Below are 27101 nucleotides of genomic sequence, written 5' to 3'. Positions count from 1 at the left end.
GCAACAGTTGGTCAGGTCTTACAAACACCATTCCCTGGGCAGAATTGTCTCCTGATCTCACTTAGGAGGGTTTAAAACTGGTACAGAGGCAACAGCCGCAGTCCATTGAGTCTGCCACAAACAGGCACCAACTCGTACTTGTGCAGACTGTCACAAAACACAGGTATTCCCTTTGCTTTTCATCTTGCAGGGGGGAACTTTCTATGTCTAAATATACCAGCTATATCAGTGTGGTGTAGCAAATATATAGTCACTTGAATATTTTCCTCTGAATATAGTCTAAAAGCCTTCATTTATTTAGAAAAAAATAAATATTACAGTGTTTTGAAGCATCAGGACTAAGAAACTTTTGATTAGCACTGACAGCTTGGTCCTTTGGTGTAGTGGAAAGAGGAACACTTGAAAAAGGAGCAGGGGGAAACAGCAAAAGAAAGTGTTTTGTACTTTCCCATCTAAGATGCAACAGGGTTTGGGAAGGTTTTCTTAATCTGTTTTGTTAGCCTGATCCACAGGGAACTCATTTTGAAATTAAATATACCAAAGCATTTGATTTACACGGTGGGGAGAAAACCTTAAAAAATATCTTGTGTTTGATCTATTTGTCGCTATGAAAATATTGACAAAAAGCAGAAGAATGGCCTTCATTTAGCTTATTATTGTTGGCTTGTTTTAATGCTTTCTTATTAAGGGCAAACTCCTATTAAGATGTGAGATTAACTCTTTCACTGTTGCAAAGGAATAAGAGATGGAGATTTTGTACATCAAACTGTAATCTATTCTAAAGTAGGTAGTTCCTACTCAAAAATACATAGTGTGCCTGAGAAGGGATGCTTTTAAAAGTAAAAAAAAACGTGTATGGAATAAGTTGTGCAGAATTTATGCTGCAAAATATCTTCAAAAAGCAGTGGCTGTGTAAAATTAGAAATACTGTGTTAATCACACAGTTTATAAAAGATTTAAGAAAATAAATATTAGAAAATTTGTGGGGGTGGGGAAAAAAGAGCATGAAATGTTAACTACAGACCCAGCACAAGAGTTCCTGGGACCTCAGCTTCATCCTCTCACAGAAAGCTCTCCATCTGTGGAACATGCTTTCCCTGGGAGTCAGCAAGCTCTCTGGGAGCTTGTTTTGAAGGGTAAGTGCTCCCAGTGCTGAAGTGGGCTAAGCAATGAAGAAAGTAGAGCTGGTGCAGCACAGCAGCTCCTGATCCAGCCAGGCTGTGCCACTGGGAGCCCAGGACTGGGTTTGGGGACAGTCACTGGCACACAAGTAAGAACTAGGTCGAGGTTTGTGCCAGAACTGCAGCCTAGAATGTACCCAGAGAGGGGCCCAGGGTGCTGCCTGGATGTGGCAGCACAAGAGATCAGGTCTAGGGCCCAGCCTCCTGCGCTGCCACTCGTCCTACCTGTGCTCATTAGTTCGAAGGACTCTTAGGTAGCTAGAAAGTCATTAATGCTGGCAGGAGAATGATTACCTAGCTCTGGGTTAGTAATGCAATGCCTCATGTTGCAGAACAGCCAGACCTGGAGCTTAAGCTCTCTGTTGTCACTTAAGAGAGACAGATGTTACTACTGCTAGCCCAGAATTCCTAAAAACAAAATGCTAATTTAAACTACTTACTCCGTTAAATTCCCGTTGAATTAGCATTAGTAATGAAAGTAGTTGCATTGTTATCGCTGTATTATCTGAGGAGACTGTTGGCCAGAATGTCATATGAACAGGAATGTCTGTTGGGATATTTAATTTCGTCTCCAGTGACAATGTGCAATTGTTCTCTTCCGTACATTTTCTGTTAACTCTTAGTGGTCTGAGTGATGTTTTGGTATAGGCAGAAGTCCCTCCAGGTCAGGACAAAGTGCACAGTAGTGAAGTCCCTGTCTGAAGAATGGCAGTGTGCAGGGAAAATAGAGTTAGCATTCCACTGCAGTGAAAGAAGATGTTCACATTTTCCTTCCCACAATTTCCCATCAGGCTCTGGTTATATCTGCAGCCAATACATCTCCATGTCTCTGTAACTAAGAGAGAACTTCAGTATTGTTACTCACCTGATCCTGCAGAGACATCCCTCCTCAGAGGCTGTTTGCTCAGATGTACAGAGGGTCCCTCGTGAGTCTCTCTCACAGCACATTTCATGTGCTCTCAGGTGTTTTGGTGCAGAGCTCTCAGCACTTAATGCTGTATCCTTGCAGTACTTACATTATGCATCATTATGCTTTTATTGGAGTCCAATCAGGAGACACAGGTTTGGATTGGTTTGCCATGAGGACACAGAATGAAGTTGGAAGTGTAGGAGGTATTGGTAATAAAGCTTATAAAAGGCAGCAAGCTTGTGCTTGGAGTTGTGTATCAGAAATACCACCTTTCCCACAAAATTCCTTTTTGGTATGCAGGACTCTGGGGGTTTTTGCCTTTGGCTTCTTTTGTGTTGTGTTACTTTGTGTCTTTGGAGTTGTGTGGTGGATTTCTTTGTCTCTGGAACCAGAAGTATTTAAAATATAGGAAGACGTTGCTTTATTAAAGTAATTCAGTTGTCACTGCAATTGGTCTTACATAAATGATGAATAAAGGAATGTATGTAAAGAGATACATTAGGTCATAATGGTGAATCCAGTATTTCTTAAATTAACAAGGAAGCATTCTGGGGTTTGTTGCTGTAGTTCATTTTATCCAGGCAATTTTTTACTTTAGTATTCTCCAGGTTTGCAATCTAAAACAGCAGCCCTTGTCTGTTCACAGCTGTATCAATCCCAGTTTCTCTTGTCTGTGTAACTATTAAGTTCTTCCATTAAGATATCTATTAGTCAAAAACAGACAGAGAGCTATATAATAAAAACAACACAGATGTGATACTTTGTAATTCTTCCCAAAATATTTTTCTGCTCCTCCTTTCCCAAACTTCCCTCAGTCAGATAGGCAGAAATGGCAGCATAGTGGGAATGCTACTGTGTCCCCGAGGTGATCTGCCTGACCATTTTAAACAAACAGCTACTTTTCTTACAGCTTTGCTCAGTTAAAGGGTAATTGCAGACTTCAGGAGGCAGGGGATATTATTCTATAATCAGCATACGTGATTTCCAGAATTTCCAAGTGGCTAAGGAGTAATTCACCAAAGAAGTGGAGCCCTAGAGAACAAAAGTGTGCTGAAAAAATTTAGGGGTTTTTTTCCTCTTTCTTTAGGGATTTAACAGTAGAATCAAAATTCTTGACTGCTCAAAAGGTTTTCTACGGTTAAGAAAAAAGCATGTAAAAAAATGTGCCATAAGTAACATGCTTTGTCTTTTTATTCACATTCCCTGATTTTCAGTATGATTTCTAAACCTTTTTCCCAATATTTGTGGGTTGGTTTTTAATCCTTATTCTCATCTGTCTGTAATCACCTCGCTTTACTTTTCTTTTTTTCTACTTACAGTCCTTTTCTTTTGTTTCCTTCATGCCACCTCTCTTAGGTAAGTCAGAAATGTAACAAATGTGCCTCTGCTACCGCTCCCTACTGTCTTTATTTAAACTGAAGTGGAACTAGAGGGTGTGTAGACTTCTGCATTTCCAATGTCAGCAGGTGAAACTTTGTATATTCTTCCCAGGAGCTCATGCAAACATTTTTTTCTTAATCTTTGTCTTGCTGTGTTTAAGTTTGCAGCTGCTGGATCCCGCTTTGAGTTTCAAGTTCAAAGGCATCCAGACAGTCTGTGAAATATCATAGAAACCACTGAACTTCACCTGGATTTGCAAGGAAATTTTATTCAGGCCACAAGTTTCCCACACTTTCAGTGTAAAGCCTTGTGTTAATTCAGAGTTCTTTCTCCCAGCTCAGAGTTATCTTAACTCTGAAGGATCACAACCTATAGGGAACTTCTTCCTAAACTTTGACCTGCTTCCAAGTTTGTAACAAAATTCAGGAGTCTTTCCACAATTTTGGGGGTTTGTAACAAAAGTGAAGGACAGCTGTAACCCAGGTTGATTTTAAATCCAAATCCTGGGTTTAGAGATGGGTTACTGGGAAACTTGCTGTATGTCAACTATGGACTAAATTCTTCCCTTTTCTGAGAACATTTTACCCTGCTGTCCCTGGGGGCTGTCATAGTATTTTTCTTTAACATGGTCAGGCTTTCTGCCATTTCTTCCAAGAGATAAAGTTTCAAAATATGCTTCTTCTGACTGCTTTTTCAGGTTGTTGGTTGACTCTGCTGCCTGCACTCTGGGAAGGGTCACCTATCCTTGGCTTTTGAGGGCTGCCCTTCCCATTCAGTGGTCTTCCACAGGAAGAGACCCCTCTTTCTGGTCCTTTGAATTTCAAATAGCAGCATCACACTGCAGCACAAGTGGAATAGAAGGAACAGAAATGCTTTGGTCTAAACTATTCTAGCCTTAATGTACCTGTGTAATCCTGTGTATTAAGCGTGCCTTTGTATAGGAATGTATCTCTCTTACCTGTTTTGTTGGTTTCGTTTCTACAGTACAAGTCCCTCAAAATCAGAGCTGCATGAAAATTAATAATGATGATTTTTTTTTTTTTTTTTGCATTATATAATTCTAGGGTATTGGGTTTTTTTACATCTGTCTTCCATTCCAAATACACCAGTAGTTCAGCTGCTTTGTTTATTCTGTGTCATTAAAAAAAAGTAAGCAAAATCCTCTCAGCCATTTTTTATTTATACCATAGTTGTTCTGTGTTAAAAAGCTGTAGGGTTTGGTTTTGGTATTTTTAGGTGCTTTATGTTTTCTTCTTCTCTCAGGAAAACAATGTGAAATATTGAAATCTCTAAACCATTAATTTGGCAGTGCCTATATCTTTAATGAGTAGAAAGCATGTGCTCTGCAGTTTTTCCTGAAGATTTGCATATATGTTTCTTAAGATCTATCAGGTGCTAATACTTTTACAAGGAGACTGGTGGACACAGTTGAAGAAAAAAATGTGCTTATTAATTCTTGGTGCTTTTTTGTTTCTATCAGCTCTGGTGTTACTTTGTTCAGCTTTAGCTGTCCCTGACTTATTACACATAAGACAGTGAAATTTCAATCAAAAGTCACTTGCAAAGATTGATGTGTAGCCTCCATTCTTCCAGTGTTCATTTGCTGGTTATTTTGGAAGTGCTTTCAGAGCTATGCAGAAGACTGTGAAGTACCTGGGGCTGTACTGGGAAACACTGGTGTCTGGACTTACAAGGGAAGAATGTGGTTAAGATGACAGAGACTGAGTCAGTGTCAATGGGTGGTCCCTGAGTCCATGTGGCTCCCAGAGAAGAATCTCAGCTCAGATGGGTGGTGAGCTGTGCTTGCCGCAGTGAAATGGCTGGGAAAGGGCTGCCCTGGACTGTATTTTTGCCTGCTCAGTGGCCAAATGCTGTCAGGTGGCTCCTCAGCGCTGTTTGGCTTCAACTTTGCTGTAAAATAAGATAAAGGGTTTGCTTTAAAGCTGGGCCATCATAGAGCTGCGTGCTCCTTTTGTCCCCTTGGGTCACTGCCCTTCCCTCAGTGCGTTCGCGTTGTCCTGTTCAATGAGACAGTTACAAAATGTCTGCCTCACTCCCACCGCCATTTTGTAGCCTGATTGTTGGATAATTAAGACTGTGAGAAGTAGAAAATAAACAGCATGGCATGGGGGAGATTTCAAAAGGAGCACCAAATCTGCATGTTTTGTTTAGGCGTTTAATTGTTGCCGACTGACTGCGTTTAAACAAGTGACTTTACAGTGTCTGGAAGGAAACAGATTCCCAAATTTGAGGAGCTGACCTTGGGTAGATGCCATCAACTGTTCTTTTCTATTGGCACGAACGTGCTGCTGGCAGGGTCTCCCTGTAGCTGCATTCGCTCACCCAGCTCTGAGTCAGAACCTGCTTGCACTGTACTGGGCCACCAAATTACGGCATTATTGTGGTTTAGCCCCAGGTGGCAGCTCAGCCCTGCTCCCTCCTCTGCCATGGGTCTGGGCAGAGAATCGGAAGGGTAAAAGTGAGAAAACTCATGGGATGAGGTAAAGACTAAAAGATAAAGCAAAAGTGTGTGCCTAAGCAAAGCAAAACAAGGGATTCATTCCCCACTTCCCTTGGACAGACAGGTGCTCAGCCATACCAGGAAAGCCAGACTCCCTCAGAGTCTCTTGGGAAAACAAACACCATCACTCCAAATGTCTCCCCCTTCCTTCTCCCCGCAACTTTGTATGCTGGAGTGACACTGTATGGTCTGAGATGTCCCTGTGGCCAGTTGGGGTCAGCTGTTCTGGATGTGTATCCTCCCAACACCTTGTGACCCCCAGGCCCTCACTTTTGGGGTGGGAGAGGAGCAGAAAAGGCCTTGGCTCTCTGCATTCCCTGCTCAGCAGTAACTAAAACATCCCTGTGTTATCAACACTATTCCAGCACAAATCCAAAACACAGCCACTACCAGCCACTACCAGGGGAGAAATTTAACACTACCACAGCCAAATCCAGCACAGTCATTTATTCCAAATATTATTTGCAGCCCCTTCAGTAACCAATATTAGATAAAAAAAGTACAGGATATTTAAAAATAAGAACCTTCAAAATAGCTGTAATTAAGCTTCTCTCATAGAGCAACATGTAACATTGTTCAGGGAAAAAAAGGCATCAGGATAGCTTACAAATATGCTGAAAGAAAACTAAAAATGCATTACAGAAATTGAAGGGGCACTGTGGAGTTGTTCCTCTAGTCCGAGTATTGGCCGTGTGAGGAGAAAAGTGAGTGGCATTTGCTCTGTTGCTCTATGAAATACTCTGGTTTTTGTGTAACGTGGGCAAGGGGGATGGGGAAGGGCACTTTACATTCACAGGAGGGTGCAAATTCAAAGCTGTTTTAAATTCTGCCATATCTTAATGATAATAGTTAATCCCAGTATCAGAACAGTACTTCTATTTTTAAAATGCAATCAATCAATCATTTTAATACATTGCACCCTTAGTGCCAAACACCTCCAAAAACTATGCGTTCGGCTGTAAAAATAAAGCATCTGAAACCCCTTCTGTAGAGTCATTCTTCCTTTCTTTCTTACCCATCTAAATACAGTAAGAGCTCAGTACTGCAAGAAATATCTGGAATTACATAACAAGGAGTAAATCCTCCAAATAAGACTGATTAGCAGGCAGTGATCACTGTCATGAACTGAGCAAGGAGAGACAGAGAAACTGCCCCACCTGACTAAAGTTCTCTCTAAAAATACAGCATGTGGTGTTTTGTTCTTGGGGTTTGGTTTTGGGATTTGAGATGTGTGTTGCGTACTGCCTTTTAAGAGGATTACAATATAAATTGCTCCTTTCTGTTTATTTCTCAGGAAGGTGTCCCATGTCGACCATGCTTTTTCAGAAAGCTGTTCATGTAGAGGTGATTGAGGTTGTAGGTAATTCAAGTTCAGTTTCTGCCTCTGCTGCAGTGATTCACACAAAAACACAAGAGAGTCTTGTACATCTGTTTCTCATCTGCAAAATCAGGATTAATGCTTCCTTATCATTAGTGCTTATAAATGACTTTGAAGTTCCTCCAGTGTGCTGCAAATATACCTGTTACTGTTGATGGTGATAAAAAATACATATAGTGAAATACATAATTCAGACATGTTAACCGCATATTAAATGAGAGGATTTTTAACACAACTTGAATATAAAAGTGTCAGCACCATATTCTAGCAAATAACCAGCTACAGTGAGAGCACACGTTTACTTCCACGTGGGTTTTCTCATAAGTGAGTTTTTTCGTGGGTCACTTATTTTCTTATTTTATTTGATCAAAGGCTTTGCTTTTTTATATAAGATCAGCCAGAAACTGTTTTCAGTCATGAAGCTGGTAGGACCACTATATTGGACCAAGAAGTTACGAATTAATTTCAACCATTCTTCAACCATTTCCCCAAGATAAATAAAGGGGGAAGTTTTGAAAGAGATTTTTGGTTTCAGTTGAACAGTAGCCTCAATAAATAGGTATTTGTATAACAAAAAATAATTCAATGAAAGCAAATTCAGTTGAGGTAAAATTGGAGCCAAAAGCACAGATGATCTGGACACAGATCATAGGTTACAGAGTTAATACATCTGGATTTCTTTTCAATTCTCTGAAGGTGTAACTAGGAGTTAATAAGGTTTACTTTCTTCTTCCAGAAGAGCTTTCTTCATATGATGTCTGAAATCTGGCTTCCTTAGGGGATTAATAAGTGTTTTTCCAATAATTCAAAATAATTGCCGTGAAAGTACAATAGTCCTTTCTAACCTTATGCATTCACAGAAGTGATACTGTAATTTGTTATTTGCAGGTGTGAGTGCATCCTTCCTAGGGACAGCTGTCCCAGCAAGCTGGATATTTGAGTCAAGACTTCTTTAAATCATTTTCCTTGATATCTTAGGCAGTATCTGAAAAAACATCTGAAGGGATGTTTTTTGAAGTAGCAGTAAAGCAGGATTGTATTTTGTCGTTTTGTTTGTCTGGTCCACTAGGTCTCCTCCCATTATGTGTTTCATTTTGATGTTACATGATACACATGCTTTTGTAAATTATGATGATACATATGCTTTTGTAAATCATTGCACATTTTTATGTCAGATATGTTTATAAGTATATATGGGTTTAGTTCACTATACTTATATGGCACAAATGAAAGATCCTCTTACAGGGTTTGTTAGTGCATGTTGAATTTATCCTGCTGTTCCATGCATTTCTTGCTTGAATGGTCACAGACAGAGTGCCACAGCAGAGAATTATCAAATATCTGATTCTATTCTGACCTTTTCCGAAAAGGAGATGTTGGATATAGGAAGGGCATGGCACATAAACAACTTAAGTTATATTTCAATATTTGAAGCACCATTTGTGCAAAATATATGATAGATATAGATATAGATAGATAAAACACAATTGGTTTAAGCTCCAAAACACATTAAGAACCTCCATGAAAAATCTCATATTTTTTCATGAAGTTCTTGAGATTAATTTTTCTAATTGACTTTTTTTATTATTTTGAAGTAAGGCCTTTCTCCTCTGCACATAAATGGCAAGTTTTTGCAAGTAGTTCACAAGCACTTCATTTGCTTAGTGTTTGGATACCCCTAGGGCAGTAGGAATACATGCTAGTGCCAGATGCATGACAGCTTTCATTCCTTTACCATAGTTAACAGCAAAGGTTCAGAAGCTGTCATATCAGCTTTTTAAACAAAATTGTAAAACTTGCAGTGCCCATGTTTCCAGAAATAAAAAGACTTGCTAACATTCAACATCAGCTGTGTTAGGTTTCTTGTGGTGCTGACTTTTCACGTGGCTATTTTGTGTCTGGTTATTGCTTCTTAAAATTATTTTACCAGAGTCATTCATTTAAAAGATCTCAGGGAGAAAACCTCAAGCAAATGACCGTATTTTAAGGTACTTATTATTGTTTCCCTTTGATATTAGACACCTGTTTCCATGTAGAAAGAAGAGTATTTTTGCTTCTAATTTATTAGGCACAGTTGTGATAACATGAATAGATGTACTTAATATTTAGTCTGGTATCCTGCTACAGCTGTAGACCTTTAAAAATTATGTTGCACACCACACTTGTCTTCATATCTAGATTGATCATTCTGGGGGGACAGTCCTTCCTGAGGACTGTGTTATTAGACAAGATAGAAATGAGTTATTTGTGTATTCACACATGCCTTATTAAAGCAGCCCAATGTATTATGTTCCCATCTTACTCTAGATGTTGCAAAATACTTAAGTGTGCTTACTTCACTGGTTACCATGCAGTGTGGATAGCTGAAGTCATGACATCCTTTCAATTCTAGCGCTTGTAGTAGGTTATGTTTGTGTTAGAAAGATCGTAGTTTTTCTTACATGAATTACCAAGTAAGTGAATGCTGTAATTGTTATTCAGAGCCTAGATGATTCATTATTGATAGAAAGTGGTTTTCCTTTGTTAAAGGAATGGGCTGTTCATTTGGAATGTTCAGTGTTACAGTTGTCTTTCCAATGACGATGATTTGGGGTTTGGTTTCCTTTTCAGTAATGTGGTTTCAGAAAAAGTGGTTTCCTTCAGTATGAAGGATCATTCTATCAAAAAAATATTGCTGATCCATAATAGGGCACTCTCCATATCTAAATTAGAAAGTGTTCTGGGATTATCATACCCCCTTATGTTCTTGGAGGAAAAATTACTGCTCTGTAGATTTGGTATGATCCAGGATATCATCCACATTTTATTTAAGAGTGTATGGCTTTTTTTGTATGCTTCTGTAAAGGTGCTTTCTATGCACTGTTGATGCTACAAGACATAGAAATTAGAAGAATTGTATATTAGCACTTCCACAGCACAATAAAAGATTGGCGAAAATGTGTGTTTGCCAGCAAAACTGGTATCTAAAATTTATGCATGTATAATATATGGAAATAAAAGAAAAATATTTAAAATACAAGGGAATAATTAAATGTAAGGGGGGAAGTTAAGCTTTTAGATTTCTTAAGTGTAATATCTTTAAATTCTTGATTTGCTGTACAAATTTGGGTGGTATGGGGTGTTTGTTTGGGATTGTTTTGGGTTTGAGGAGGGATTTGTTTGTTTCAGGTTTTGGAGTTTTTTTGGGGGGGTTGATTTTGGGTTGGGTTGGGTTGGGTTTGGTTTGGTTTGGTTTGGTTTGGGTGGTTGGGTAGGTTTTTTTTTCTTCTTGTACTTGGCTTGCATATGTATTTTACAGGCTCTCACTTTCTGGCCACAATAGAGCAGACAGAATTACTTGATGTTGAGAACCTTGTTAATTTTATGGCCCGTTTTCACATGGAGATCAGCTTTTATTTCCCCTCTCAGTCTTTATTCTTGATTCAGTTGTTAGTAAGGTTTACTGAGCAAAAACACTGGGTGTATTATGGGAAGAAATCTAATCAATGCAGCACCAAGGGACAGTCCTTCAGAGTCCTCCCTATGGCTGTGAGCCAGACTAGAGGTTACTATGAGGTTACTCTGTCTGACTTTAACCAAAATACCCATCTACTTCTGAAAAGGCTGTCGGCCGCTCCGAACATGTGTAACAGAAGCCTCATTAATATGATCTCCCAATATATATACATACACCTGTTGTACCAGCCCCCAGAACAGAGCCTGTGTTTCGTATTTTAAACATTTTGCATGTCTGTCTGCATTCCCTGCTGTCTGCAGTTGCTGCGCTGTGGTACTGCAGGCCGGCTCGCAGGCGGTACCTTCAGGGAATGCAGGAGGCTAAAGAAAGTGGTGGCAGATGTCAGTGGACCTTGCCAAATGCTATTTTTCAACTTAGATTGTCTGAAAGATTCACTGGCTAATCCAGACTTTGTGATACAGAAGTATCCTCATTAGTCATGGCTTTAAGTGCACATTTTTTAACACCTGCTCCTTTTTCAGGTATTGATGCAGAGAATTGCATTGACATGTGTAGGAAATATCTATTTGTTTTACAAGACTCTGCTTCCTAGCAAGCCCCAGCCCTCCTGTAGGCAGTGTTTGACTCTTCTTAGAGTTGAATTATTAGAAAGTTACAGCATCCTTAGGGCTTTTACCTGTTTTGGCTCTGAGTTCTAATAAATCATTCAGCAGCAAAATGACTCTACGATAAACTTTTCCCCTTTGATGAAATATTTGTTCAGCACATCCTACAATATAGTTTATGTCAAGAGTTATATGTCTTCCTTGTTAAAGACAAAAAAAAGAAGGATCAAAACCATTATCAGACACCACTGCTGATTCAGCAGAGGCACAAAAACTTCACATATCCAGTAAGCTGTATATTTTCTGGCCACCTCGCTTGGTTTTCCTGAAAAACACATTGGGAACTGCATGCCAGTACTTCTTTTAGCCCATGCCATATTTTGTGTAAAAGACCAGTGAGCTCTTAAGGAAAGTATACTGTCCCCCAAGCAGGTCCTGAGGAGCCTCAGGTGCTCTTACCTGCTCTTACCTGGTTTCCAGGGAACACCCTCCCTGTAATTGTGTGGCTCCTGTTACACTATGATTGGATTGATATATCTGCAAGCAGGCACATCTGCTGTTGCATTCACAGTTTTCATAATTGCTCTCACAACACCTTCTTGATAATGTCTGAATTTTGTTTTTGTTTGTAAAAGTTTACCATGGAAATTTCTGGTAAGGTATGAATCCTAGTACCAGGTATTGATAGCTAAAAGGAGGCTCCAGTTCTAGTGGCAATGAGCTGCAGTGAATCAGAGACTCTGAAGGAACTCCTTTAACTCTACTTCAGTTTCGACACTTCTCTGTCTGCAGTGATGTTCTTCCTGCCCATATCGTGTTGCAGCATTTGATTGTGAATTTTAGCCTGAGAAGCATGTAGCAATTTCGATATGCATGAATATTAAAACTTTGAGAGAAACAGTCTCCTCAGTTAAAAATCTTAAGAATGTAAGAATTCTGGACCAGAGAAGGGTCTGTCTGGCCTACTGTGTTGTTTCCAGCAGCAATTAGTAGTCTGGGCTTATGGAAAACATACATGTGCTAAGTACATGGAATAAATAGGCAGAAGTGGTTGATGAACTCAGTCACTGCAAATGGAAAATCCCTGTGGACTATAGGTGCAACGGGTCAGAGAATTCTTAAGCAAAAGCCTGGATTTGTATGGCTGGATACACAATTACGTATTGGGCATAGGGACCAGCACAGCACAAATACCAGAGAAGTCTGGGACTAAGTCCACAGGTTCCAGCTATTTGTAAATAATCTGTTTGTAAGGGCACTCATCTTCAGTGATAGTAAGCACAAGAGTGTTCAAATGCAATTAATGACTAACTTACTCTTAATAACTTTAGTAACCTACTTCTTTCAATAATGGATTTGATTTACCTGCCTTGTTTTCATTATTTCAGCATAAACCCCATTTCTTTAGTCTTTGTAGGTATTGGACTTGATGATCCTTATGGGTCCCTTCAACTCAACATATTATGTGATTCTGTGTTTTGAGGACTTGGACTGTAGAAGTTATTTTCTGTTGTTAGTTGAAGTGGCATCACATCACAAAAATTTGCATTTTGCACAAAAGTGTTTTAGTAAACTTGCAGTCAGGCTGTAGAGCTTATGGGGACAGGAAATAACTGTAGTTATTACACTTAGGATGTCATTGGCAAATATGAAGTATTCCAGAAAAGGTTAATAGCCAACACTTTCCTAAAATGGGATCACTGGTGTCATGCGGTTCCAGTCAGTCATGTTGTTGGGATGGGGAGGTTAATCAATCAGAAGGATAATTTCTCCTTTCTTCCCACAAATGAAACATCTTGCATTGCTCTGCAGTGAACTGGGGCTCTTCCATTTTAGCAGACACCAAGTGTCAGTTCTACATTTGGTGTTCAGTACGTCATGATGTGTAAGAATACAGTTTCAACAATCATAAGTTAGAACAGTAATCCTGTTGTATTGCAACCTGCCATGGTAAAGGGTAGCTTATGCAGTTTGCCTTCAAGAGTACAAACCCAGGTTAAGCTAAACCAAGTGCACTGATTTCCAGTGTCTGACATTAATGGCTGAGATTATCATTAGCACCTTTTTTGGTGCACTGCATTATTGAGGAACCACCAGCTCTGGTGATTCTGGGCCAAAACTTGATGTAGATTTAAGCTTAACTGTCTCAGTGTGTAGATATCAAATACAAAGGAAATTCCACACTCTTTACTAGACCAGCACTGTCGTTAGTTCTCTGACTCAAACTGGGTCACTTGGCTGCCTCAAAGACCACAGCTCCTGCTATTCACCTCCTTCTGCTTTTACTGACAGTGTTAAAATATAGTTCTTGCTAAAGAAGATAGCAAGAACTATATTTGTTGTTTGGGAACAATATCCCTGATATTCAATAATGTCCCCACTCAGACCCATACATAAACATATCTTTGAGTTCCACATTTCACTGAGCCCTTGAAGGCCCTGGAGTACAAGCATTGTGCATTTCAGGATGCAAGTTTGATATGATGTATCTTGTTGTGCATTCTCATGTTTCAGTAGCAATATATCTGGCAACTGTTGCTCTTCCATAGCCAGTCTAAGAGAGAGGGCTTTCTTATTAACTCTCTGGAGAATAAATTTAATAAGACCCAGTCATGAAAACACGGACATAACTAAATGAAGTCCTTAATGTCTAAACATCTGCAGGATTGTGGCCTACTGTAATAATGGAGAAGTCTGAAAACCGTATCTATAAAATCTCTATGTGGCACTGTATCAACACATACTCTTTATACAGCCTTAAGGCTGTTAACTTTGAAGAGTTTCTTTATCTGTACCATTTCTATCCCATATTGTGTCTGGACTTTTTTTTTTGCTTGTAGGTTCCCATTGGCCAGATGTCTGACTGAGGCTAAAGATGATTTTCATGTACATTTTTGTACACTACCTATATTCTGTTTCAAGGAAAAATATACACACGCATTTTTCTTCCTTATTAATAAACTGAATGACAATTTAAAATAAATTCTTTCAGCTGTACAGAATGGTACACAGATGTACTGGCACATTTCAGAGTGAGTTAAATAGAGAGCAAAGCATTACATCACCTACAGAGCTGAGGAAGAGGAGGTGGTCTCTGACCACTAAAGCAAAATAAAGCAGTGGCTTTGAGAAAGATAAACCAGACTGTTACTTCTTGCAGATTGTGTGGTGAACTCTGATGTCTTACTGCCTTTCATGCCAAGGCCAGGGATCATCTCACAGTGGGTAACCCAATCCTAATTTTTAGGATGCTTAAGTCTTTATAGGACTTTGCTCTCAGACTTGGCAGTGAGGCGAATATTCACTTGCATTTAGATCTAATTTAGATGCATGTGTAGGTAATTGTTATTCCTAAGCTGCTGCTATGGAGAGAGAAAGGAGAGGCTCCTAAGGGGTTGGTTCAGGGTATATATGTTAGAGATGTACTGCAGATTTCTCTCTGAAGGACCCTGTCTGTATCTAGACACTCTGTACCATCCTATAACCTGAAATGAGATAGTAAAGTGAGCTGTATGCTCTCCCTGTCTCTACCTTTCTGTTCTGAAAACAAAGGCAGTATATTTCCTCCTGTGAGGTTGAGGGGGTAACATTCAAAAGGAGTTGTGAAGCTCATGGATATTATGTTGGTCAAAGACTGAGAAATTCAAAAATGGGAGGTGTCCTTTGTTGGAGAAAAGCAGTATTCCAAGATTGACTTGGAATGGACTGTCACATATATACAGATTTTGAGTATGTTGTGATGAAAAATAACCTTTCTTCATGAAGCAGAAGCAGAATTAGCTGGCAAAAGGTTGAAGCAGTAGGAAGTGAATAGATTTAGCTTGTGATGAGAGAGAGAGCAATCACAGCATCACTTCTTTGGAATGACCCAGAGTAATTTATGTGAAGTGTGCAAGGGATGAGGCCCAGGTAATTGCACTGTGATTTCAGACAGCACCCAAAGGGAAAGTTCCAGAGGTGGGACAAGGATGGAACCCACAACTTTGGAGTTATCAGCAGTATGCCCTTGAACCCATTTCAGGGTCAGTCTCACTTGTGAGAGGGTTAACATTCACTGAATACTTGTTCCATTACAGGTGGCCTTCCTGCACAGTTTAAGTGGATGTAATTGCTGAGAGGGCTAATGTTTACTGAATATTTGTTCCACTAAATTTGGTGTTTCTGCATAGCTTATGTGGATATAGTTGTTGACAGGGTCATCATTTTTATTATATTTGTGCTGTTAAAGTTGTTTATTGTGGTCTTTGAATGCTATCTCACCTTAATCCACACTGAGGGGATCTGTGAATCTCAGCTCCTCTCCCCTTCTCATAGTGGGGACATGACAGTGTTTTTTTTATGTTTCACATAGTTCTATCACCATCACAATGCAAGAAACCAGGAACTATTATTGCACCATACTGTATGTATTTTTGTATGAGATAGTGGTTTCTGTATTTGACTATAATTACAAAGCATATGTAAAAATATTACTGACACAAATGCATTATCAAAAATGTTAGTGTCCCTGGATACTGAGACTGAATTGCTGAATACTACATTTTAGGAGTGATTAATACTTGATGTTCATGATTGGTCAAATAATCTGACCACAATTAATCTTTCTACTAGTGATTGGTATAGTAATTTTAAAGGTCTGAAAACAAGGATGGTATTACGGGGTAAAGGTTGAAATAATTTAACTGGTAACTTTCCTTTAAGCTCACTTGGCTGTGAAATTAGAGGAGACTTTTTTTACTCAAAGCTTTCAAGGTTTGCAGCTATTGACTGGTCTCAGGAATCTTGTCCCAGTGCTTCCCTGAGGGTAAAGTCATCCCTCTGCAAAGTGCCATTCATGCCCTACTTACCCTCAATTAAGGCTTCCAAAGTAAGTTTGCAGTGGGACACTGGCCTTCTTTTGAAACACTTTCCTCAGAATGTGTTTCAGAAAAGACTTTGGAAGGCTATATTTAATACCTGTATTTCTGTTCCTCACTTTTTCCATCATAAGGATAATACTTTTTTTTCTTTCTTTCTCCTTCTTTAGAAACAGAAAGAATGACTTACTAGGGAACCGAGTTAAAAACGAAAGAAGTGAAGATTGGTCATCTCTGCAGAGGAAATTACAAGGTATGCATAGTAATCACACTGGAGATTAATTTCTTGCTGGTGCTCAGGTCTTCATGGTACATTACTTGTGGCAATAAAGTTTAAAAATAGTCCTCAGAAATCTTGAAGATGTTTGGGAAAGAACTTTTTTCTTCTGTGTGATTGCTGCAGTAAGCAAAGCAAATATTTATATGGTTATAAATATCTTGGAGATGCACCTTTTAACTCATTACTATGCTGAATTGTAGCTGTGTTTCTGTAGGTAAATGGCAATCACATTCAATTAATTGTTTTTTCGGCTGAGCCCAGTAAAAACAACCCTTCTCTCAACACTAAACTTAAATCCCTTCAGATGCTATCAGTGGTCATTCTTGAGACTTAAGGTGCTTGTTTCATGGACTCATTTAAATCACTGTATGCTTGGTTCAGCAGTGTTACCATTTTCTCTTCCTCATTTATTATCATCACAAGGAGATGCACTTAATACCTGTTTTGCACTGCATTTGAAGAATCTGCCCTTATACATTTGTCACCCTGAAAATTTGTATCTTAAGGGATGGAAAATCAATGCTATTAAAAACTCTCACCTCTCAAATATTTTTAGTAAAGTGAATGCTTAATATTTACCCAGTGACTGTTCAGAGACCAGCGCAAGGCTATATGCCACTTAAGTCCTGAGGTTAAATTTTACTTCAGTGATGCATAAAGTTTGTATTGACCATCTGCCTAGCATTGAGTTGAACCCATTAATGAATAAGCCTCACAGTATCACTGTGAGATAGGGAATTATGATCTCCATTTAACAAGTGATAAAACTGAGCACCAAGGGGCTTATGTAACCAAGTCCTACAGGAAGCATATAATAGAACCAGTAAGGAAGCCCAGCTCACCTGACTGCTATCCTTCCTATTTGGACACCCCTGCACCTGGTATCCTTTTCACCATGTTCTGTTATCAACAGCTATACACTCTTTATGCACAGCTTCAACCATCACATTATCTTGCAAAGAAACTTAAAACACAGCTGATGTGACCTGTGAATCCTTCTTGTCCATAAAGAACAACATGAGACACAAGGCACAAAGGCAGTGCCAGATGGCCTTCGTAACTGGAGCAAGTCAGCACAACGTGACAACAGGGAGAGCTGTTGTTGCAACCTCCCTTTCTATTTTTTTGCATAATGTTGAGAGGAAGACTATGCAGATCTTTCTGTAGTACAGAGAGGAGCTGCTGGTAGAGGGCAATCAGTGCTTTGCCTTTTGTAATCTTTCTCAACATCTCTTTGATTTCTTTAGTAAATGTCAGGTCACATGCTTGCATTCTAAAGCTGAAGTATAAATCATCTTCTCAAGTGACAGAAACTGTCATTTTTCCTTGCAAAGTATTTTTCTAACTATGTCTTATGTAACTGTTACAGTTGTTGACATTCTTCTTAAAAGCCCTGTTGGTTTGACACTCAGGATTCAGTATAAAGCTATAGACTTGGATAGAGAATTCTGCCTTTGCTTGTATCTCTTTCCTTTCCCATGAGCTGAAGAAAGAAATATTACGCAACTCTGAGTCATGCTGTAGAAAGGTGTTGTATTTTTAATATCATTAGAATTTTAAAAGATGGAGAAAGATAAACATTAGCATAGGTGAAACCAAGACTTAATATGCTTCAATTATAGAAAGTGGCTATTAAATTTTGATGGGATGCTATGACTGATACTTCAAATATAATGTTGATGTGGCAAAGTGGGGAGTGTCAATGATGAGTTGAATACTAGAGAAAGGCTGCTGATTTTTATGGGGGAAAAAATATATATATATATATATATAAATACATGATCCTCAACCAAAGACATTCCTGTGGAGATACCCATAGGAAAAATTCAGAGTATAGACTTCTTATGTCTGTCTTGGCTTGTTTCTACAAGAATGCAGCCCTATATAACTGTGTCTTGACATAGATATGGGCTGGAAGTACTTCCCACATGAGATGTTTTACTGTTCCCAGTTTAAGGATGATACTTATCCCTGCCCAGCTTAAGGGTGATACTCTAACATTATTAATCTGTTTTCTTCTGCTCTTTCATGCCTCCAGAAAAAACTATTGATGCGTCTTCCTGACAGGTCTTTCTCAGAAGAAACAGCTGCATAATGTGAAATCAGTTGTGTGAAATTCTGTTGGCAAGGCCTTTGACTTTCAACTCTGCTGGATCCAGCTGAGTGCTCAAAGAGAGACCTTTTGCAGGTATTTCTTGTCTTCACCTGTACTAATCTCACCTTAATGAGATGCAAATTATTCCAGAATAATAATTTCAAGAAACACTTGTGTTCCTTCTGAGGAAATGCTATGAGGGTGATCTGGAATGCCAGGAGTTTGGTGTTGAGTGGGCCCATTAATCCTACTGTATCCAAGTCCAGTGTTTTAGTTAAATTTTAAGCAAGCTAGAGACCTTTATGGTAAATGCAGGGTATTTTAAGACACATTTAAGACTACACTAGATACACTACACTGAAGATACACTAGATGTCTGTTTTGACATAGCTTTTATCTCTCAAAACCAGCATCTCAATTATTTGGTTAAATATCCTGTAGATGTCAAAGAACATTGCTGAATCTAGAAATGAAGGTCTGGTCTTGATCTAAGCATCTCTGCCTTATAATGAGGTACTGTCTAATAGCCTTCATAGCAAACAGTTAATACAGACACGTGCTAAAAGGGGCACTTGTCCCTGTTAAGAGGAGTTAAAAGTGCCCTCCTCATTCCCATAACTAAAGGCCAGATTCCTCACTGAATTTCAAGCAACCTGCCCTGGCATCTGTGGCATCTTGTGATCATGACTTTGGGGGTTACAGAATCACAGTTCCCTTCTTGTCAAAGCCAGAAGTAGGAGGTGGTCCCTGTGTCAGTCCACGTACCCTAAATGATCTTAGCACTGAAGAGTCCCAAAGCTGGTTCATGGACATTACAAATTTGTTCTCCTCAGCACACAGAGGAAGAACACAATATTTTACAGGTGTGGAAGTGAAACACAGCTGTGAATATTTTAAGATGTATAACCTCAACAGATAGGGGTAGATCTTTAAAAGCCTTCAGTGTGGGTCAGCTTGTAACATTTTCAGTGAGACTGACAGCTGAGTAACAGTTTCCCCTTGAAAAGTCTGATTCTAGCATCTAAAGAAGCCAGAAGAACTGATCTTATTTTTCTGAGAACTCAACCCAAGTATTTGCTCAAGATTATGAAATAAATATGTGGTCCAGTTGGTAAATTAATCCAGCTCACTCAAATTTTTGCATACCCAAAGGATCTTCCTCTCTCCCACCTTGCTCACTTTCCTGTTCCAAAGATTTTTTTGCTGAGTACTTGGAAAGCAATGCAGCTCTTCTGTGCTAATTAAATCTTTCTTTCTCTTACTGCCAGCTGTAACAGAGGGAAAATCCCAATAGGACTGTCAGAGAGTCCTGTTGTGCTCATTAGACCATACCAGGTCTGGAACCCTAAAGTCTCCAAAGCCTTACTGGATAATCTCTTTTTAAGACCTCTGTTGGTACCAGTTATCTCAAATAGCAAACAACTGTCAAGTCTCAGGAATCTGCAACAGTAGGTCTCCCCAGTCATTAGATAAAACTACTTCAAGAGAAGGCTCTGGGGAGACCTTAGAGCCCCTTCTAGTGCCAGAGGGTCTCCAAGAGAGCTGGAGAGGGTCTTTGGATAAGGGCCTGGAGTGACAGGACAATGAGGAATGGCTTCCCACTTCCAGAGAGTAGGTTTGGATTGAACATTTGGAAGAAATTCTTCCCAGTGAGGATGGTGAGGCCCTGGCACAGGCTGCCCAGAGAAGCTGTGGCTGCCTCATCTCTGGAAGTGTCCAAGGCCAAATTGGACAGAGCTTGAAGTGACTTGGGCTAATGGAAGGTGTCCCTGCCCATGGCAGCAGCTGGAACTGGATGATCTTTGAGGTCCCTTCCAACCTTAATCATTCTGTGATTCCATGATTCAATACCCCAGGAGATCTGCAGAGAAAAGGAGGATGACTGAAATTTATGGCTGGAGCAAGAAGTCAGAGGGACCATTTCCCATTGTTTATTTTAAGAGCTTTTTAAAGGAAAAATATTTTTCACTGACAAGTTTTTTTAATGACTGAATACACTGAGAGCTCGGTATTTGCAAGGCCTAGAAGAACACGTTTTGATTTTCTGCTGGAAGACTGCAATCTTTGGCTGTCTCAATATTAAGAACTTTGGAGCCTGGGCTTCCTGTTGATGTTTCTAAATTGAACTTTAATCAATCTTGAAAAAGGACTTGAATAACCTAAATTATGACCCCCAGCTAGATCTTTGATAGCAGAGTGAGCCTAGCAGTACTTGTTTTCTCATGCTCAGCATTTCTTCTGATACTTTTTGCCACTTGTTAGGAATGTGTATTTTAAGAAAACCTCAGTTTAGGAAGTGCCTTTTCCCACCAATTTTTCTGTGTTTAAGTGGAAGATTTTTACATCATTCACATATATTTTTCCTCATTTTGAAGTAAATGATTTTTTTTTAGGAACTCCTGGATTCCAAAATCTAAAAATGGAAATTTCATTCCCTCTCCAAGTATGACACAGCATTTGTCAGATGTACCAGATGGGGAAGATGAGCCAAGAAAGCAGCATGGATAGTCAAATGATTTTATTTTTTATGTTGATGTTTTTCTGTGAGGAGGCAAATGAGCTTTTTGACTGAATATAGTGTTTTAAGTCCTGGCTTGTCTGTTCAGAAGAACTTAGAGTTGGTTTTAATTAAACAGACTGGAAAGATTAGAGAATTCAGAGCCTTTCTAGGAGAACAACAAATATCTGAAAGAGGCGGCCTTCATTTTTGGCTAAGAAATCTGATAGGGAGCGCTAAAAAACACCTCATAGCTGAAAACAGGATTTTCTTTTAGTGCTCTTTGTGCATTGTGGTTTTATTTGCTGCAGAAAAGGTTCTGTGCAGTGCTGATTCTCCAAAGCAGATGGCAAACAATGATTAACCAGTTCCTTCCAACTGCTCACTCTTCAGCAGACACCAAGTTGAACCAGTTATTCATATTGAATTAAGCTTAAAAAAATCATGTAGTTATGAGCATTAATGTTGTCATCTAAATGGAAACTTTCCCAGAATAGTGACTTGGGGCTGGATGGATATCTTCAAGCATATTTCTAGTGGCAGAGGGTATGAAAAAGTAAGTGATAGTAGAATATGATTATAGTTCTTAATGTAATTTAAAATTATTCTGTTGTAAGTGAAATAGTGATGCACAAGGGCAGGACCTCTGATCCTTGTGCATTTGCAGGCCTGTCCTACTCAGCAGTAAGTGTCTTGTGTGGCTGCTGCGTCTTACTATCTTGTCTAAAGCTTCTTTTAAGATTTGAGTGAAAGCACTGCTCTAAGAGTAGTATCAAGGATTTTAGATTTATGGCATTAAGAGCTAATAGGAAGCACATTCACATTCCAAAGCTGTTCTACTCGTGGCACTTCAAGGCCTAGTAAGGCCTAGGATAGATGAAATTCAAAAAAAAAGAAAAATGATAAAACCTTTTAATATTGATAATTTGAGAAATTATCAAATACTGTGTAAATACTGTCATCAGCAAGATCATAATGTAACAGGCTGGGGGCAGCTGTGTAGGAAGCAGCTCTACAGAAAAGGATCTGGGGGTCCTGATGCATAGGTTAACAAGCCATGTGCCAACTGCAGCTGTAACTGCATGAGCAAAACACAGCTCTGAGCAGTGATCCTCCCTCTTCACAGCACTGGAGAGACTGCCTTAGAATCACAGAATGGTTTGGTTGGGAGGCACATTAAAACTCATCTCATTCCAACCCCCTGCCATGGGCAGGGATGCCTTCCACTATCCCAGGTTGCTCCCAGCCCCATCCAGTCTGGGCTTGGGCACTTCCAGGGGTGCAGCAGCCAGATTATCTGGGCAACCTGTGCCAGGGTGTCACCACCCTCACAGGGAACAGTTTCTTCCCAGTATCCCATCTAACCCTGTCCTCTGTCAATTTGAAGCCATTCCCCCCAGTCCTATCACTTCAGGCTGTTATAAGTTGTCTTTCCGTCTTTCCTGTGGGCTCCCTTCAAGTACTGGGACAATTAGGTCACCCCAAATCTTCTCTTCTCCAGGCTGAACAATCCAAATTTTTTCTGCCTTTCTCCATAGCAGAGCTGCTCCATCCCTCTGATCTGTGATGTGTCCAGTTAGGGAGCAAGAGAGACACCCAGCAGTGTGAGACCTCCCATACTCTGCCCCAGGCAGCACCACCAGGCTCCTCAGAGCTGGGCCACATGGTGAGCACAGAGAAGCTGGGAGAGCTGGCTCTGTCCAGGCAGGGAAGGGCACTACAGAGGGGAGACCTGCAGTGCTGCCAGCAGCTGCCTGATCACACGGTGGAGCTGATGACAGCTGGAGCCCAGCTCTTCTCAGAGCTGCACAGCAATAGAACAAGGGCTGACAGCCACAAGTTGGAACAAAGGAAATTCCAGTCAGATACAAGGAAAATCTTTTAACCAAAGAATGGTCAAAGGCTGGAACAGGTGCCCAGAGAGGTTGTGGGTTCTCCATTCTTAGAGGTATCCAAGATGCAATTAGGTGTGTGCCTCAGCAACCTGATTAATTAGACCTGCTTTGAACAGGAAATTGGTCTGGATGCTGTTAGGGTCCCCTTCCAACATGGATTATTCTGTCATTCTTTGATTCTTTCACAACAAGGAATAAAAAAATATATTGCACTTGGATCACTGAAAGACCAAAAAGGAACAACTTAAGTTCCTTAAGTGTGATTAATAATACTGTACATCTGCTCATTCACCTTCTGGCATCACAGAGTCAGGAGTTTATGTAATGAATCCTATGTAACCTCAGCATTTTTCTGTATGACTCTGCCTAAAGGGAAATCACAGTTTTACTACATGATAACAAAATTCTTACTGAATTCAGGAGACTGAATTCTGCCAGCTTAAATGCCATCACTAGAGAGTTCTTTAAAGTCAGATAATGGTTTTAATGTGGGGAGAACTTCAGAGTTCTGAGTTTTTCTGAAAGTGTATTTCACAACATCAGACTACTTTAGCATACACACATTAAGTTATGCTAGTTTTGGAAATAAATGAACAAACAAAAAGGTATTTCTTTCAGCTTTGTACCTGTGTTCCTGGAAGCAAAAAGTATTTAACTGAGTTGCTGAAAAAAAAGAGGGAAAAGTGTATGAAAGAAAAGCTTCCCTATGATCACCAAGTAAGAAAATATTTCAAAGCTTTGGAAAATGTTGGCCAGCTCTGACATTTAGACAGCTCATCTTACAGAGAAAGACTATGTAAAAAAATCTGAACTTTGTCATGTGAGCTTGCTTACACACTGAAAAAGCCTGGTTTTTACAGCCAGGATAAAACATATAAACTGCAGTATAAACATACAGTGCCCTGGTTGGGGATATGTTCCTTTACTGCATTTTTCACAAGGGGGAAGGGGTTTTGACATTGCTTAGGCTGGCTTTATGCAATGGCACTTGGCAGCAGAGCATGTGGAGCCCTGGTACTGTTATGTTTAGATGATAAAAAATGTCCAGGATATGTTTCGATGTGTTTCCTCTTCTTATCTAACCAGCCTGTTCTACTTCATAATGTATATGCTAGTGATAACAGCATTTTTAATTGTCTGGATTATGTGTGAGTAGAGATAATGATAAATTCATGCTGGGGTCCACTTGGCCCATAAAAATTTTATGCAACTCTGAGGAAAAGTTACTGTTATTAAAGAACTATTTTGGGAATCAAGGTGCCTATTTCAACAGCCCAGCCTTAATTCTTTCATGGACTCAGTGTTATGGATGAGTGCAGGTGTACACGTAATTATGAATTTTAAATACTTTACGAATATTTAAGAACAAAAAAACTGCCTATGTAGTAGAGGTTAATTTCTGGAAAATAATGGCTCCAGAACCATGTGGTAATTTTCTACCCTGCCCTTCCAGAAGAACAGTCTGGATCTAAGGAGTGTCTGTCACATGTTATTGCCAATTCCAGTGTTTGGCATTTGTGGTAATTTTATACTAATATTAATGAAATATTTATGTTTTTCTTCCTCATATGTTTTAGCCTTCAGAACTTGTTTTCTTGGCATTTTTTTCCTTGTAGTCATGAGGGATTTTTACATATTTGTAGAGAATCTGATACAATGTATTTGTCCAGTAGCTGGAGCATTAAAAGAAACATGCATTTATGTTTCTTGCATTAAAAAGCAAGAAACATAAATCTTGCAGTTCTGAGGACTGGTAATACTGCTTTTAGGATTTGGGAAGACTTTTTTTTAATGAAACATAAAAATGCTTGTATGTGAATCCATTACATGACATACACCATGGTTAGCAACAGCTTTTGTGTGTCATGGCTCAGGTTCCCATACACTCCTGACAGTTTATGCATATTCATGAGATCCATGACATTTTCCTGCATCTGCTCTTATCACAGATTTCATTTCAAAGCAGCACTTCATTGATGTAGTACACTGACATATTTTACATATAATTGCTTTTCCTCTGGTTGCATGATTATTTTGTGACACCTAGTGGATAAATTGATAGTGGTGCTGAGTTAAATTGCCTCTGTTTCTTTTATTCTTCCGATAAAAGTTCTGGCCTGGAAACTCAATTCACATCACAAACACATAGACTCTATTGCTTTCTAACTTTCTTCTCTTTTTTTTTTTTCTTCCCTCTTACTTTGCTTATGGAATGACTTGCTCATAGGCAGGTGAACAAATACCCAGCACCAGTCTTGAGGAAATTCCAGGAGTCCCAAAATAATACAAGTTAGTAAATGTTTGAAAATGTCATGGTATTGTTTATTCAGGCTCCCTACCTGTGCAGTCTGGGATCTTCACAGGTAACTTTTTCTACTGTATTAGCTTTTTTGAGATGTCCTAGCATGCAGTTCCATTAGGAACAAAATGTGCACTATATATAAGGTTGTAAGAGGTTGCAAAGTAGTACTTAATACCCTATGAAGACTCTTAGAAATATCTGTTCCTTCATTCCAGAGAATGAAGACTGATAAATAATTAAAACTTCCTATACACACAAAAATATTTTCAGAATATTTACATCAAGAGTCTAGAAATGCCTTAAATGCATGACCTACTTTCACAACCAAGATAACTTGTGAAATATATCTTAATTTACATGTCATGGATTCTGTGCCTAAAACTTACTTCTGCAGCAGGAAAATATTGAAATACTGTCCAGAGTGTTTGCTACAAATGCTTGAGATAGAAAAACAGGTGCTTTTATATGGCTCTTATCTTTTGTGTTGATAAGGGAAGGGAATCAATTATTTCATTTGCACCAAATCTGCTTGCTCTATTTCTCAGGTGATACTAGTAATGGGCATGTTTCTGACTTCAGAGAAGGTATAATCTGCTCCTTGCGTGACAGATGTTAAATTCTGAAGTCTGTCATCCCTGAGTAGGCAATAACTTACATGATAGCCAAGATAGAATTTGTAGATTTTAAACAGGAGCTAAAAGGAACTGTAAGGCAGATTAATTTGGAGCTAAGAGGTTAAGTATTTTTCATATGTGGAGAATTGGAATGGAGTTGTGCACATGACATGAAGGAATTGATTCTAAAGACCATCTACAAGATTTTAAGTTTCAGTTTCTTACTCTTCAGAGAAAATGTGTTGCATATTTTGTCTCCCAAGAGGTTTTACAATCAGAAAATGCAATACTGAACTGTGTTTTTAATGCTGACTGACAAGGCACTCTTTCCCTGTGCTTTTCCTGGTTGCTCCTTGTAACAGTTCTCTTGTGACTTCCGTTTATGTAAAATTAGGGCCTTTAGCAGCAGCATCATGAATAATGGACACAGAGAGTCAAACACACCATGGAGCTCTGGCAAAGATCTGCTCGCTCTTTACCACCACTTCAGCCCACTCATGAATGTTTAACCAGTGAAAGCTTTAGGCTCAGGTACAAAAACTCACACTAGTGTCCATCTATGGAGAGCCCCAGTCACCTGAGAAAAGAGAAGGTTGTGTGGAGCTGAGCACAGGCAGTGCTGTGTGTCTGAGCCCCAAGCCTCAAGCCTGGAATTCATGAGGAATTCTCTTTTGCCAGCAAGTGCCGTGTCAATGGTGCTGCCCGCTCACCCCAGCGCTGCAAAAGCCTTCGCCCCCTCAGCGAAGGTGAGGTGGGCAGGCAGGTGCCTGCCTCACCACAGGCACAGGTGGGCAGAATGGCCCTGGTGTGAAAATGGCAATTTTCAGTGGTTCCCCTTTGCTTTCTAAAGACTCACGTAAAGCTGGGCTGGGTGAGTGTGTGTATAAATCCTCTTGGTAGCGTCATTGGAATGCTCCGGATGGAAAACAACTGGTCAAAGCAGAGGCAAAGTCATTGTGACAAAGCACAAGTGTGTGCTTCTGAAATCATAACACAGCTTGAGACAGCATCCCATCCCAGGGTGATGATAAAGCTGTTGCAGTGCACAGGGATCTGTACTGGTAACCAAAGAAAAACAGTCACTAAAAGGAGACAAGGAATTTGATAACTGAGAGTGTCACTAGTGGCAA

The 27101-nt window shown here is 39.5% G+C and overlaps 1 protein-coding gene across 19 annotated transcripts in view; it reads left to right on the top strand.

Moving 5' to 3' along the window:
• LOC111923346 (uncharacterized) overlaps nucleotides 1–27101 on the top strand; it is a 261072-nt gene that overhangs the window by 225264 nt on the left and 8707 nt on the right. For 7 of the 19 annotated variants that reach the window (XR_015285921.1, XR_015285913.1, XR_015285919.1 and 4 more), the window contains 2 exons: nucleotides 16459–16541; nucleotides 18636–22060. The gene's annotated coding sequence lies outside the window, so the exon portion shown is untranslated. Of the gene's footprint in view, nucleotides 1–16458; nucleotides 16542–18606; nucleotides 22061–22698; nucleotides 22827–25282; nucleotides 27048–27101 lie in introns of those variants that run through there. The other 12 variants (XR_015285909.1, XR_015285914.1, XR_015285917.1 and 9 more) reach the window with 7 other exon arrangements.

The sequence above is a fragment of the Cyanistes caeruleus genome, chromosome 4 (assembly GCF_971803275.1).
Source record: "Cyanistes caeruleus chromosome 4, bCyaCae1.hap1.1, whole genome shotgun sequence".
NCBI lineage: Eukaryota > Metazoa > Chordata > Aves > Passeriformes > Paridae > Cyanistes > Cyanistes caeruleus.
This window is presented reverse-complemented; position numbering and strand designations above follow the sequence as displayed.